The sequence below is a fragment of the Manduca sexta genome, chromosome 15, assembly GCF_014839805.1.
Source record: "Manduca sexta isolate Smith_Timp_Sample1 chromosome 15, JHU_Msex_v1.0, whole genome shotgun sequence".
NCBI classification, from domain to species: Eukaryota; Metazoa; Arthropoda; class Insecta; order Lepidoptera; family Sphingidae; genus Manduca; species Manduca sexta.
In genome coordinates, this window is record NC_051129.1 from 9,073,283 (window position 1) to 9,087,623 (window position 14,341).

Consider the following 14,341-nt stretch of genomic DNA (forward strand, 5'->3'; position numbering starts at 1 on the left):
TGAAGAACGTAATTGAATTAAACAATCCTTTAAGCTCCTAATGTAGAATAAATGTCTTGTTAAAGATCATTATAATTGTAAATAAGTTGTCGCAAGCACGTGGCTATAAATTCTCTTATCTCAGAAAACACTTTCCCTAACACATGTTAATTACTCCGGTAAGCCCGACTATTGAAATAATCTTCGGAATCCCTTTTTGCCTTATTGCAGTGGTCTATTAGTAAATTTTGTGAATAGTGATCGAAACGAGAATATGTTGATTTGATTTATAGAAGTTGACACCGCTTCCAAAAACGGTATAGTAGTCGACAGCTTGAATCTTATCTTACGTATTACTAATATTATAGATGCGGTAGTTTTTGAAAATGGTTATTTTTTGCACGTTGACGCAGAAACAACTGAAAGGATTTTGATGAAATTAGACCATGGGTAGACCGTGGATTAACACATAGGCTATGTGTTAATCCAGGACATGATCCATGATGTGGTATGGGGCGAACTTATGGCCATATCGGGCATAAATTCCAGACTCCGGGCTGATACCGAGCAGAAAAAACCCAAATATCACTTTTTCCCAACCCGGGATTCGAACCCAGTGCATTACAACTACGCCGCCGAGGCAGTTTTGTTATCAGGTAATTTAAGATAAATTCCATTCGGAAGCTCGGGCCTATGGACATATCAGCCACTAATTCCAAATCCAGCTCAATCACCTATGTACCTATATATTTCAATTAACTCATTATTATGAATTTTGTATATCCTTGAAAAATGCAGCGGTAAGTGGACGTATACGGGCTGCTTCAGACCAGGGTGGTTGGCACTCATTTAGGGAGGCCTACATTCAACACTGGACGGAGATTAGCTTATTGATTCATGTCCTGATTTTTTACGAATATTAAAATAAAAGAGATCTTAGTATGTTATCAGTATTTTTAGTTTCATTCCTAGTTTGCTGTAATAATTTTAAAAAATAATCTGATTTGTATATTTATAAACACTTCCATATAGTTGTTTATATTGTGTTGAAATATTTTACTACCTTACTCACCATAATCATTAAAAAGAACGATGTTATGCTTAAATACTTATCAATCGATAGCACTTTGAAACGCATGTTTATTTATTGAAAACACGATTAGTACGAGACATTTCCATACATTAAAGTCTGAGTATATTAGCAAGCTTTCTTTTATGTGATTTATTTCTTTCCTTTCGTTCGAACGACGTGTAAATGTTTATACAATTGAAAGAGAGACATTCTGAAGAAATTTAATTGTTGTTACTTCAATTCTTTATAATACCTGAATTGAATTTCGACTAACAATACAAATAATAGTATCAGCTCTGTATTATATAGCCCCACTGCTGGGCATGGGCCTCCTCTACTGCTGAGAGGGATTAGGCCTTAGTCCACTGCGCTGGCCTAGTGCGGATTGGTAGACTTTACACACCCTCAAAACTCCTATTGAGAACTTCTCAGGTAAGCAGGTTTCCTCACGCTGTTTCCCTTCACCGAAAGCAGAGCGATAATTCACAAAGAATACACACATATTTTTAGAGATTTCAGAGGTGTGTGTCCTTGGGGTTTGAACCTGCAGACGTTCGTCTCGGCTGTCCGGTCCAAACCCAACTAGGTTATCACCGCTTTTAAAGTATAACTAAACACAATGTGAAATATTTTATAGATTGCAAAGTAATATAAATAAATATCGTAATGACAACTAAACGTATCTGTTGAAACCTTAATGGAAATAAATATATTACAGTAGGTGCGGACGCGCATACACATTAATAAAAATATCAAATAATATATTGTATTAGAATGACATGATTATTATAAAATATTCTATGTAAGTTATTGACCTTAAAATTATTTCCTCTGTTTATATTGAGACTTCGGCTTTTAGTTTTAAGACTAGAAACTAGAGAGACATTAAAGAAATTTAGTAAATAAATAAACATGCTATTTATATGGACCTGATAATGGTTTTTAAATTACAATATCCAGTTTAACGGCTTTGAAGTTCTTGGTGATAAAAACACAGCAAACAAGAAATTTCCGCAAATAAGAAAACAAAGCGCAGATACATTATAAATATGAGGCCTATAAAACACCTAATAATTCCCCTCGTCAAAGCTTAGCAAATACGATCTTATCATGGAGAAACATCAAAGGCAGAGCAATATTATTCTCTCATTACGATACCCGAGACAAGGTTCGCGTATGAGGGAAATGTTCAAAGATACTGACGAAAAGAAATCCAACTTTTGATCTCTCCCACGCTGAATCTCAAGCGCCTTTTCGTATGATAGAAAGTTTCAATTCATTAGGTAGGTTGTAATCAAAATTTACTTACGGTACATCGCGTGGGATTTCAAACATGGCTCCATCATATTTTACCACATTGACAGCTGTTGTAGTTACATTATGAGCAATGCTAATACAACGGTTCGTAATCGAGCCCATTGACCTATTGGAATATGATTATGAATTGTACATGGAATCAAATCGTGTCGTTTATAAATAAAATTGCTGGCATCGACTCCGAATATCGTAATTAAAAAGTCATCAAACGCTACGTCACACGTCTGTTTGTGGTAGTTATTTTGATAGTTTGCTATAAACTATTTCGCACAGTTTTGTGTATTCACCCACGGCATTTTTAGTTGAAAAACAAATTGATGACCGCTGAATAAAGTTTTTTTATATAAACGCTGACGGGCGTGAAGCCACAGGAGCGGTGGGTTTTATAAATACGAATTCATTTAGCCATCAACGGAGATAGCGCCGTGATTAATTATAAACATTACAACTTGATTTACAAGTCTGTCTTGTCTGTACTTTTCCCAGCTATTTATTTTATCTCGGTCACAGTTATGACTAACCGATTCCATTTGAGCAACGAAAACATACTAACTACAGCCATTTCCTCAACCGTTGCACGCTTTTGATATATCTATTTATTCGTCTTATACATTTTCGACTTTGATGTCTATTTCTTGTTATTTATTTGTCACAGTTTCAGCGCTGCTCGTGATTTAGTTCGTGGTAATGTTTGTAATTATCTTTGCTGGTCCATAATTATATTTCATCATTTGCTTTGCATTTCAATTTAAACGTTTATAAATGGCAGTCTACCACTTCGTTTCCTCTACTTAATTTTTATATTAATCATATTTTATAATATGAAAGTAGCAAAATAATTTTGGTCACATAGTAAGTCAGACCGCCTGACCAGTAAATGTAAAGAATTCCCCAAAATATAATACCGAAAACTAATTGTAACTGGCAAATCAAATTAATCGTCTCTGATTGGGTCAGCCTTCGTCCTCAAATTACTAAGACGCGAACTTTATTATAAAGTAAATGATAATTAATTGAGTACGAAAGATTTTATTACTGAGATGTTACAAGCTATTCTAAATTTATTACCGTAATACGCCACCAGCAATAATAATCCAATCTAATTGGGACAAAGATGGATTAATAGCTAAAGTTTATAACTAGATTCTCAGACTTACCAATGCATTAATAGAATGATCCTCTTTGGTAATATTAAGATAGTTTTGTCTAGAGTATAATTGGGCTGATCAAGCTGGAATCTTGAAAACACACTGAATTAATATATTTACAAAAATAAAAGTACAATAATTTATTAGTCATGTAGGCGAACATAGTTGCATTTATGACAGGTTATAATAATAATTATAATTACTAAGAGTTATTTTCATAACTACCGACATTATGGAAATTTTGTGCTAGATGTAAATTATAAAAGCAAAGCATAAAGTAATTTCAAGGCGAATTGGGGCTGGGAGGCAAGAGGAGAAAATATATATATCTATATTTTAAAAATACAGTATCACGGACTATCGCGATCCTGGCTAGTGAGGATAAGTAAGCCCTAGCCGTGTTAACCTACAAGCCTTTCACTAGTTACCTAAGTAATGACTACCTAAAGAGGAAAGGCAGAAAGAAACACTCCATGTAATCACCAATTTGTATCTTACTTTCTGACACTTACACATCAGTAGTGACTACTAAAATACGTTCATTGTTCATTAATGATACATTTTGTTCAGATAACTCATTGAAATGCTACGGAATTCCAATCCTAGAAAGCTATATTTGTACAGTACTCGTATTTTAATATTTTCCTTTTCCTTTGCTTGGCATTTTTTTATACCAATCACAAAAATTACGACTATATACCCTAGATCAAGAAGCTAGGTGCTAAAATCCGGAACCGTACATTATCTCATTACAAGTCGAGAAAGGTTTGAATCTCAAGAATCAGGAACGCGTTCGGCGACGCGACGCATCGTTTGTTAGCATCGTTACACATCGTTAACTTTGCTTGTTATAACTTTATGCGTCTCCGGGGTGCACGGAATTTAAATTAACTCAACAGAATTACTAAGGGATGAATATCACTTGATATGAATATCTGAGAAACTGAAGATTGCGTGCTATAACGTGTCTTGAGTGCCACTTAAACGTATGGGTTTTATGTCTTAGTGAACTGGTATCTCTCGGGTGTTTGAAATTTTGATGATAAATCTTTGCAACCTTATGCAAATTTTATGATCATGCCTTGTGTATTATTTTAGTTAAATATCTAAACTATTTAAATCAAATTTCATGAATTTTGGTGAAAAATATCAGAAACAAAAAAGCTAATTTTGATGGAACATCAGATTCTTTATTGGATCGGTTCCTGTTATTCAATAAATTATTTGCGTAGTCTTGAAATGTAAAAGTATGTCGGATGGATCGATAATATTTACTAAAGTCCTTTATATTTAGAGAAGCATTAATTTAAAACAATAAATACAGGTGCAATAAAACTCGACTATAAAGCAGATGTTAAATACACTATTCGTTTGCTGGTTCATTCAAAGCAAAGTACTGTTGCTTTACATTTTCGTTTACAGCTTTCTTATCAGCCTCTGAAAATGTATAAAAGTGACCCACTTTAAAGTGTTCTGTCAGTCGTAAATTCTGATTTGAGACCAGTTCACCTGAAAATAACGTAGATAGCGACCATGCTGGGCAATAAACTATAGAGTTTTTAGCAGCATTCTTAGTTAAATAGTACTGAAATTACTGTTTGTCAAATTTTGTAGATGATTAAAACAGAATAAAAAATAGAAGTAGCTGTGAGTGGCTTAAAGCCAGTCAAATGCATTAATTAAAATAGTATGTAAGAAATGTTCTGTACCTTAATATTGTATAAAAGAAATATACACAATAATACCCCATTATCAAGTCACTTTATGTATATTACTTTACGACGAAATCATTGCATGTAGTGTGTAATCAGTGTATACTATTGCAAGGCTAAGGGCAATTGCTCTCTAGTTGCGATATTCATTAGCTCCAAGAAATTGATAGCCAATTAATAAAACAAATGATATTGTTTCGGTATGCCAATTTGCGAACATTTTTCACTATTGATATATATTTGATATCGAAATCGAAAAAGTATTCGCCCAACGTGGGGCTCGAACCCACGACCCTGAGATTAAGAGTCTCATGCTCTACCGACTGAGCTAGCCGGGCTATATACACAGCTGCTGTATCTGTGGTCCTATCAGTTCATTTACTAAATTCAGTTCATAAAAAGCGTTTATGGTGCTCGTCTCCTCTAGTTACAATTTAGTTTAAAGCCAATTACAATGAAAACTATGCAATCTAAAATTAAGCAATATTGTAAACGTAAAAGTTTGTGAAGATCTTTGGGAGCATGTTGTCAAAATATTTAATTGTTTTGTGGTTGGAATTGACATTGGAAAACCCAATGCAAAAACATAACTAAAGACTTTACAATAAAGCAAAATTCGTAATTTCGTTTACTTGGACATCATTAGTTTAGTATTAAAACCAAAGTACTGAAGCGATTTTGATAAAAAAAAACTATGGCACCGATCTGGAGATCTGATAATTTTTCGAATATAAAAAGAATTTTCCCAATCAGTTCATAGATATTCATTCAGATTGAGTTCTAAGGTAACAAACACAAAAAATACACCGCACTCTTAATAAAATAATGACCCATTCCAAAAATTACAATTTGTGGGAATCGCCAAACAACCAATTACTTTTTGCGACCTTTTAGTTTTATCCCTTTTTTCATGCTATATAGGTTTCATTTATTACCTATCTATAACAAGCGCAATTTTTTAGCAACTTCAAAACAAAAGGTAGCAAATAAAAAATAGTTTTCCGATGACTGCCACAAATTATCAATTTTGAAATAGGTCATTATTTTATTAAGAGTGGACACATCGAATTGATAGTGAAACCCTGTCTTATACCTATTTCCCTATTGACAAAATCAGCACACGTATACAAAGGCGTTTAACTTTGCCTTATTTTAAAACACTTTAAAAGCCTACGAGAAGCAGTATATTTTGAGGATAAAGGGATTCCCGTCACGTGCCCCGTCAACCGACTGACTCATCCTGGGACCCAGTACGATAAATTTGAATTCTTAAAGCGACATTTTCTCGAAAATAAAGAGACTTTTGGGTAAATATGTTGAACGGTCTTCAACGGGATTGGGTTCGCTGATTTTCTCCATAAATGGTTATAATACGTGAAGATTTTAAGATATTTGTGTTTGGAATTATTATTGAAAGTATCAATAATACTTTTGATGGCGTGTTTAATATTTTTTTTATTATATTTCCTGTGGTTGGTTCTAAACTATGATTGTAGACTGCGTTAGTTTGAATAAATGTTTGTCTCTTTCTTTCTTCAATGCACTTCTTTATATTAGACCGCACTTATCACTGTAAGATTCTAAGTGTTAAATTCCATAATACTCAGTAATTAAAGTGAAATAATATATTTGAACCTGTAAAATGTTATACATTATTTAGATTCCCTCAATATTAACTCCACCACCAATTGAGAAAACAGTTCTCACCAGAAAAGAACGGGTAAGAAACTTTGATGTTGCTCTTTACAAAATCAATTTATACAGAAAAAAATAAACAATTGTTTTTTTTTTATTTTTGTTTACAGCAGTAGAAACCAGCATATCCTTTAAACCAGATCGTAACAGTGTTTGCAAAATGTTGCTTGGCTGCAGAAATTTGTATAGGAGTGGTACTAATCAAGCCCGATTCTTATGCAAGAGGCCTACCACCTTTAAAAATGCCAATGAAATCACTCTTTATTACTCATTTAAATTTAGAACCAATTAAAAACGTTTGAAGAATACGAAACCAACCAGTAGTAATTCAAGGTTTTATTATAACGAAATGAGCTCGATGAATTCGAACCTTACCAAATCACGTCCAAATCAAAGTGAATCATGAATGTAGAGACATCTACGTAATAGAAAAAGCAGTAAAACACTCCATGCATACAAACAAGCCGTCTATATCCAATAAGTATTTTCCCGAGATGCCGACGCGAATTTTCTTATTTTGTTAAAGCTTGGATAAGGTGCAATTATTTTCTCGTGAACTGGATTATATGTATTGCTTTAGGATCATCTATTTATTTATATAAATAACAAATCATATAGAAAGTAAGATATTACAATTTATAACTATACTAATATATCAAGTCGAAGAGTTTGTTAGTTTAAGATCACTCATCTCAGGAACTACTAGACCCATTTTGAATTTTATTTACTACATTTTATTTTAGGAAAATATAAAGCGGGATATTTATACCGGAAATTTATTTTCACGCGGGCGGAGCCGCGAGCGAATAGTATATTATATATTTAACTGAAAGTAACGACTAGCTATACACAAGATAAATAATTTAAGAGCAAATAAAATACGTGGTACTAGCAAATGCTCTAGAGCCCGCACAAACATAATTCAAAGCGATAGTTCATCACTTTCTACTTATATTATAACATCAATATTCAATAAAAATAAACCCATAAATAAACAGCGATAAATTATAAATTGCTATGCGTCAACATAATTTTCTCAAGCGAACCACTCAATATTCACGTGCAGTATCTTATAGTGTGTTAATCTATGGTTTACTTGCGCAAGTCATACCTTTGAAGCAGGGAAATCACAGGAAGTGAGTTATTTGCAACGCGAACGGTCAACCTCATCTACATGTTGTGCTGCTGAATAATAATCCAGGTGAGGCAGCTGGTGAAACTGGCAATATGCAAACGGGGCAAGACCATGAGCGGATAATGAGCATTATTGGAACTAATGGAACGAATGTCCTGAATGCTTTATTGTGTTGTCTCATTTAGTGTAGCGTGTGGCTTGCGGTACATTTTTAACTTGAAGTCTAAATTTGGTGTTGCGTAGTATTTTTTATAATGAAGAATGAAACTGCCTCGGTGGCGTGGTTGTGCTGTATGCGCGGTACGGCAGCGCTCTGAGGTCTTGGGTTCGAATCCCGGATTGGGAAAAGGGATATTTGGATTTTTTTTTTTCAGTATCAGGCCGGAATTTGGAATTTGTGTCCAATGTAGTGATAGGCTCGGCCCCTATCACACCATGGAACCGTACACACTTGGCGAAAGGTGGGTGTCCTGGTTGCCCCTCTGCATAATTCTTCGGGCACAAATGCGTGATGTGTGTTTTGTGTTAAGAATGAAATTATCTGATTCACCATTGTATGGTTATCGATATCTTTGCTGAATATAACGGAAAGAACTAAATAGGAGTTACGATATATTTTAAATACATTGGTATATTTTTATTATTCGCAAATTCGTATTACTTTTTAGCTTAGTTCCACTCCTGAAATTCGTATTTGCGTACCTGCATATACTAAAAATTCAAAACATTTAGTAAATTAATCATGCTTATTGAATATATATTGAACAACAGAAGAAAATCATCCACACAAAGGTTGGGGACATCACAAAACAAACAGACACACAAAACTACAATTCACGGAAACTCGATAATGAATACATTCCACGCATTTGTTTTATGAGGTCGTTGCTGTTGTGCGTACATTGCACTGACCACAAGCCATTAGCGATGCTTTTATTGGCATCATTGCATGAAAAACTATTAAATCTGAATGCAACTAATACGTTCGCGTAATGTCACCGTCTAGCTATGCGATGAGCATAAGGATGTTTCCTACTGAATTAAAGCGACGAACCGCGATAAATAACCATAACAATGTATTTTTTCAAGGTGTTGATCGCGGTTTCATATGATAGACTTTTTTAGTATAGAAACCCCACTATGTTCTTTCCGAAAATAAAAATTACTTATATTTTGTTAATCCAAGGCATAATGTATCTTTATGCCAAATTTCATCTAAATCCTTTCAATAGTTTCTGCATTCACTTCAAATAAGCCTTCAAACATGTTTACAAACTTTTGTAATTTTAATTACTATAAATAAGAAAGGAAAGTTTTATAATGTACTAAACGGTAACTTCCCATAAACATTATTGTATTTATCTATCTATATCTTATTTACTTACAAAGTACGATTCTTTTAATTCGATAGCATCGCAGTCTTGTGTGACAATACCTATAAACACAATACCACACGCATTATGTTTGTATGAATTGTAAAATGTTTCAAATATGACATTGTTAGACTTTAAAATACCTTTAATAGTGTAGAATTTATTGTACATGGGAATATTGTGGTAGAAATATAAATGATAGTTTGTATGTATTATATTAATAAAGAATAGGATGAGTGAATCATACGCATGCATATAACTGACAGGCGCAGGCTTAAAGAGACTGAAATTTATCGAGTACATAAATAAAATCGATTTTGCCACGGAAAATCGAAACATGATATTTAAAGGTATCTTAATATACTTTTTATCTGTGGTGGTCCGTAAGTGGCTTATACCATATAGTTTTTCTGTTGTTATGGGCAGTTTTGAGCGACCTAAATAAAAAAAAAAATTATAAGGCTGTGCTAAGTTAACATGAGCAGGACTATCTACCGAAATAAAAATGAGTTCAAAATCAATCACTTATACTTGATTCGACTGTCACTCAGTTTAATAAAGAAAGACATCAAAACACAAATGTTAGTTAACAAATACGGCTTAGCAGTTGTTTCGCTACGGAATTATAAAATTAACTGAGTAAAGACCACGATATTGACATGTAACAAGCAGTATCTCTGACGTAATAACACACGAATCTCTTCTTCGAAATCAAGACAAATTTTGGACGCGTAATACGCAGTCAAATGACACGCGAACAGATAAATTTGATGCTATTTGAACTCTTGCCAGACTAGATACTCGTAGATAATCAATAACTTATAAATGAGGTTACCTAACTCATTATTAACAGTTTATTTGAACGGAAATATTACTGTGCCAATGCCCTGTATTTGTCTTTAGGGATATGAATAGCAGTCTGGAGAAGCAGCAGACCAGGTTCTGAGGCGTACCTTGGGTGAGGTCTGTGTTCCGTAGTGGACTGCAACGCACAGTTTATTATGATATATGAATAGCATAGTCGTAAGTTACCATTGTATTAACCTGTCTTACTGCCGGGAAGAAGTGCCCCCTATCAATGAGAGCATGTCCTTTCTCTACTACATCGGTATGACGAGTAGGTAGAATTCACTAATTCCCTTGCTTTTATCCCACTACTGTAGAGTCATAGAAACCGGGGTAGGCCTTCAATGAGATGGACCGACTACCTGGTTCACGTGGCGGGATGAAGAATGAGGACTGGCCTGGACAGAACAACCTGGCGTGCATTGCAAGAGGCCTACATTCAGCTTTGGGTGAATACATAGGCAGAAGAAGAATAAGAATGTAGTCAGTATAATACATGATTTTACGAACCTGGCTGAAGGCTGACTTCAACGCTGTAAGGAGAAGTTCATCCCAAGTAAATCGTGTTACATATGCCTGTCTCGGTAATCGAACCCGGGGTCTTTCAGTTCATTTTATATACACTGTCACAAGAGGAATATCGCTGTAAATTTCATACTTAGAATATTTTATAGGGAATTTAGTTATGCATATTTCACCAGATATTTCCTTCATCATGTTAAGGTTCAGATAAAAATAATTGTAAAAGAAATAAAAATAATCACCGGCAAGCTTTAAACGTTGGATACAGAAAAATGCATATAAAAATGCCACTTACAATTCAAGTCGAACAATTTGGAGCTATTAAAGTCGACACACGCTTGGGAATCCAACTGATTGCTGCAATCAATCTTCAACAAGCTTCAATATCTAGAAACGATAAAATATTTTAATCGATTTCTTTTTGGATTTAATATGCATCTTATAGATTTGTGTCCTATGTTTTATCTAAAGAATTTAGATTTATATTAGATACCATCCGACCTAGATTCCCTAGATACTTTGTAAACAAGACTGGGAAGCGTCTAGTACATTCCGAACTGTCTATAAAAGTAAAACATTTAATATTATGATTTTTCTTCTAAGAAGAAGGGTTAGGATTTTGTCTGCCTTCGCTAGTATTACAGATTTCACGTGTCAAGGAATGACTAACCTAGTAACTATGTAAATAGGCTTTTTGCTGGAAGGAATAATTACAGACAAGTGTGCGTAATGTTTGAGATATTGCATTGTACTACATAAATGATGTGGATTTAAAAGCTGTTCGAAATACATTATACCTAGCCTAAGGTGTCTAAATGCACTCTAATAGCTGGATCAATTCTAAACACCGTAACTGCTTTAGAATAGGAACTAATAACTACAATTTGAAAAACTAACAACTACATCGCATTATGTTCCATAACAGTACTTAAATACGGTTAATTATGTAGTGTGCGCCATAAACGCAGTTATTAAAACATTGCAACAGCAAGGAAGCAAAACACATTTCACGGTATAACACGACCAATTTGACATAGACATAAATTTAGTAACCGATGTATTACTGTCGCGTCTGCACCGACCGTTAAAATTTTGCGTAACAAATAACGCGTCACTAAGAAAACTATGCTATTTTAAATTGTCGTATCTTTTTCATACATGCACGATAAAATAAGTCCACTGCAACTGATGGTAAGTGGACTGCGGTCCAATAGAATGTCGACTGACGAGAGATGATTATCCCTCGGCAGTCGACACAATTATGCCGGCCTGTTGGAACCGGATACACACATGATTCCGGAACGCGACACACCTACGTAGGCCACTATAATACCGGTTTTAACAACTTACGTACAACAACGTACGGTGGTCGGCGGATATAAAATGTATCCTACCACCAGTAAATGCAAAATTTATACTAGTTTTGCTTGCAATATCCCCTACATAGGTTTTTTCACTATTCAAAGATTTAATGACATATTCGTTTTCCCTGAGACTCGCCGGGCTTCACTGCTCGGTGTCATAAAATGCGTGCCACTGCTGATCCTGGCTTACAGGAGTTGTAGTGGTGGGTGTGAGGGCGGGAAAGTCTCTATTCAAATATTTTATCTACCTGCCAGTAATTATATATTACTATAAAATTAGGTTGAGCTTAGAGTTTGGTATTGAAAAACACATAAATATAATTAAAGGATTAGATTAGGTAGACTAAGTTTGGGAAAATGCCTTTAATGAAATAAATTACACAGTTATATATTAATTTTATTTATTTTTACAAACGTGGCACTAAGTATGTTTATATTTATCAAAACATTCATAGGTGTCTAAAATGTTAATAGCTTGTAGATAATCGATAAAAGTAATATTATAAAATCAAAATACTAATTTAGTCTACACAAAGTATAAAAAAAAGATTATATACTTTTATTTACGATCGCTAAAACTAATAATCGTAAAGTTATAGACGTAAAAATGTTATACAGATTGATTTGATAATGGCTCTATTTGTATATTTTCGCAAAAGAATAAATTTGCATTAATTCTATAACATTAAGGCTGAGTAGAGTTTATGATGTTCGAAAACAGAAATTATCGCCCGCAGGTATTTATGCGAATTCTATGGCTGAGTAACAACTTCAACCAATAAAACTTGTATATTATGGTTTGTTTCTACTGACGCGGCTAGGAAATCAGTAGGTATACTTACGCCTTTAATCCCCGTAGGGGAAGGCAGAGGCGCAACTTCACCCACTCCGCCATATGTATTCCGTCAAATTATGTGATAGGGAGAGAGCCTATCGCTATATTAGGAACAAATTTCAAGATCCAAGTTGATACTAATAAAAACCTCACATCACATTACCCGACCCAGGAATAGAAGATCGAAGCCTCGGCAGAAGAGTAGTACTGTAATATATCTTCGCCACTGAGACAGTCAATATACAAAAATCGTTTGAAATTTCTGTCTCCAATCATTAATAGGAAACATTCAACTCATCCCAATTCAACATTTCTCAACACTGCTTCAGTTTGGGTTAAAGGAAACTCCACCTTATGATATTGCTTCCGTCTTTCCTTATCGTCAATTGTTTCTATAACAATGACATTATCTGTAATGCGTAGTCAAATGTATCATGACCCGTTTATGAGAGTATCTTATCTCTTTTAGTAAACATACCAAAGTTGTTTATACTTAATGTATGCAGGTGTTTTATTCGCGATCATTGTAAGCTCCGCGCAGAATTTACAAGCGTTGTGTAGTCCGGCTATAGAATTATGACTGCTATTATACGTGCAATGATTCTGAATTTGTTTATTATAAAACAATGGGGTTTATCGAAAGCAAATGCATTTGTACGCATTGATTTATTTTTTGCGTTTTAATATCGTAAAGACATTATCGAGAGCTGTTATATATTTTTTATAATATTCACCGAATTTTTGTACTTTTGCATTTATAAATTGGAATAATATTTTACCATTTCTTCCTGTATTACGAAATATTAACGACTATTAAATTTCATGTATATTAAATTTACACAAGGCACGTAATACAATAAAAATTCGAAATCATTAAACATTTTTGTAATTTTATATGGAAAATGGAAAAGTGCATATTCAACGCATTGTTGGTTTCCACGAAGAAAATAAAACTCGACAGAACGGGAACAGTCGCCATAGAGATAGCTGCAGCAAACAAATGTAGAGTAAACCGTGCCATTGCATACAATAAAGAATTAAAAATTCCTGAGATATATTATGTTAAGTATTTTTGTGACGTAATTTTACGCTATAGTTTAGACTGTGAAATGCATCGATATTATGTACTGCGTACTAGATTTAGTGTTCCGAACATTCACTGTATTCAACGAAATTGGACTGCAATCCATTCAAACTGACTTTAGTATGGTCAATATTGCCAGCATGTGGTAAGATTGTGTGTACGGAGTTGCGCTCATGATATAAGAACTCGAGTCCAAGTGTAAACCTGGACGTGAAAAAAAAAATTAGTCAAACAAGTAAAATGATTTGTTGTTCAAGTG

General features: G+C 34.0%; 1 protein-coding gene and 1 non-coding gene across 3 annotated transcripts in view; both read right to left on the bottom strand.

The window, feature by feature from the left end:
- The window catches only part of LOC115451089 (collagen alpha-1(XVIII) chain), a 212,849-nt gene that overhangs the window by 193,810 nt on the left and 4,698 nt on the right, over window positions 1-14,341 (bottom strand). The window lies entirely within an intron of this gene.
- Trnak-cuu lies at window positions 5,494-5,566 on the bottom strand. Its single transcript has one exon. It is a non-coding gene; the product is annotated as a tRNA-Lys (tRNA).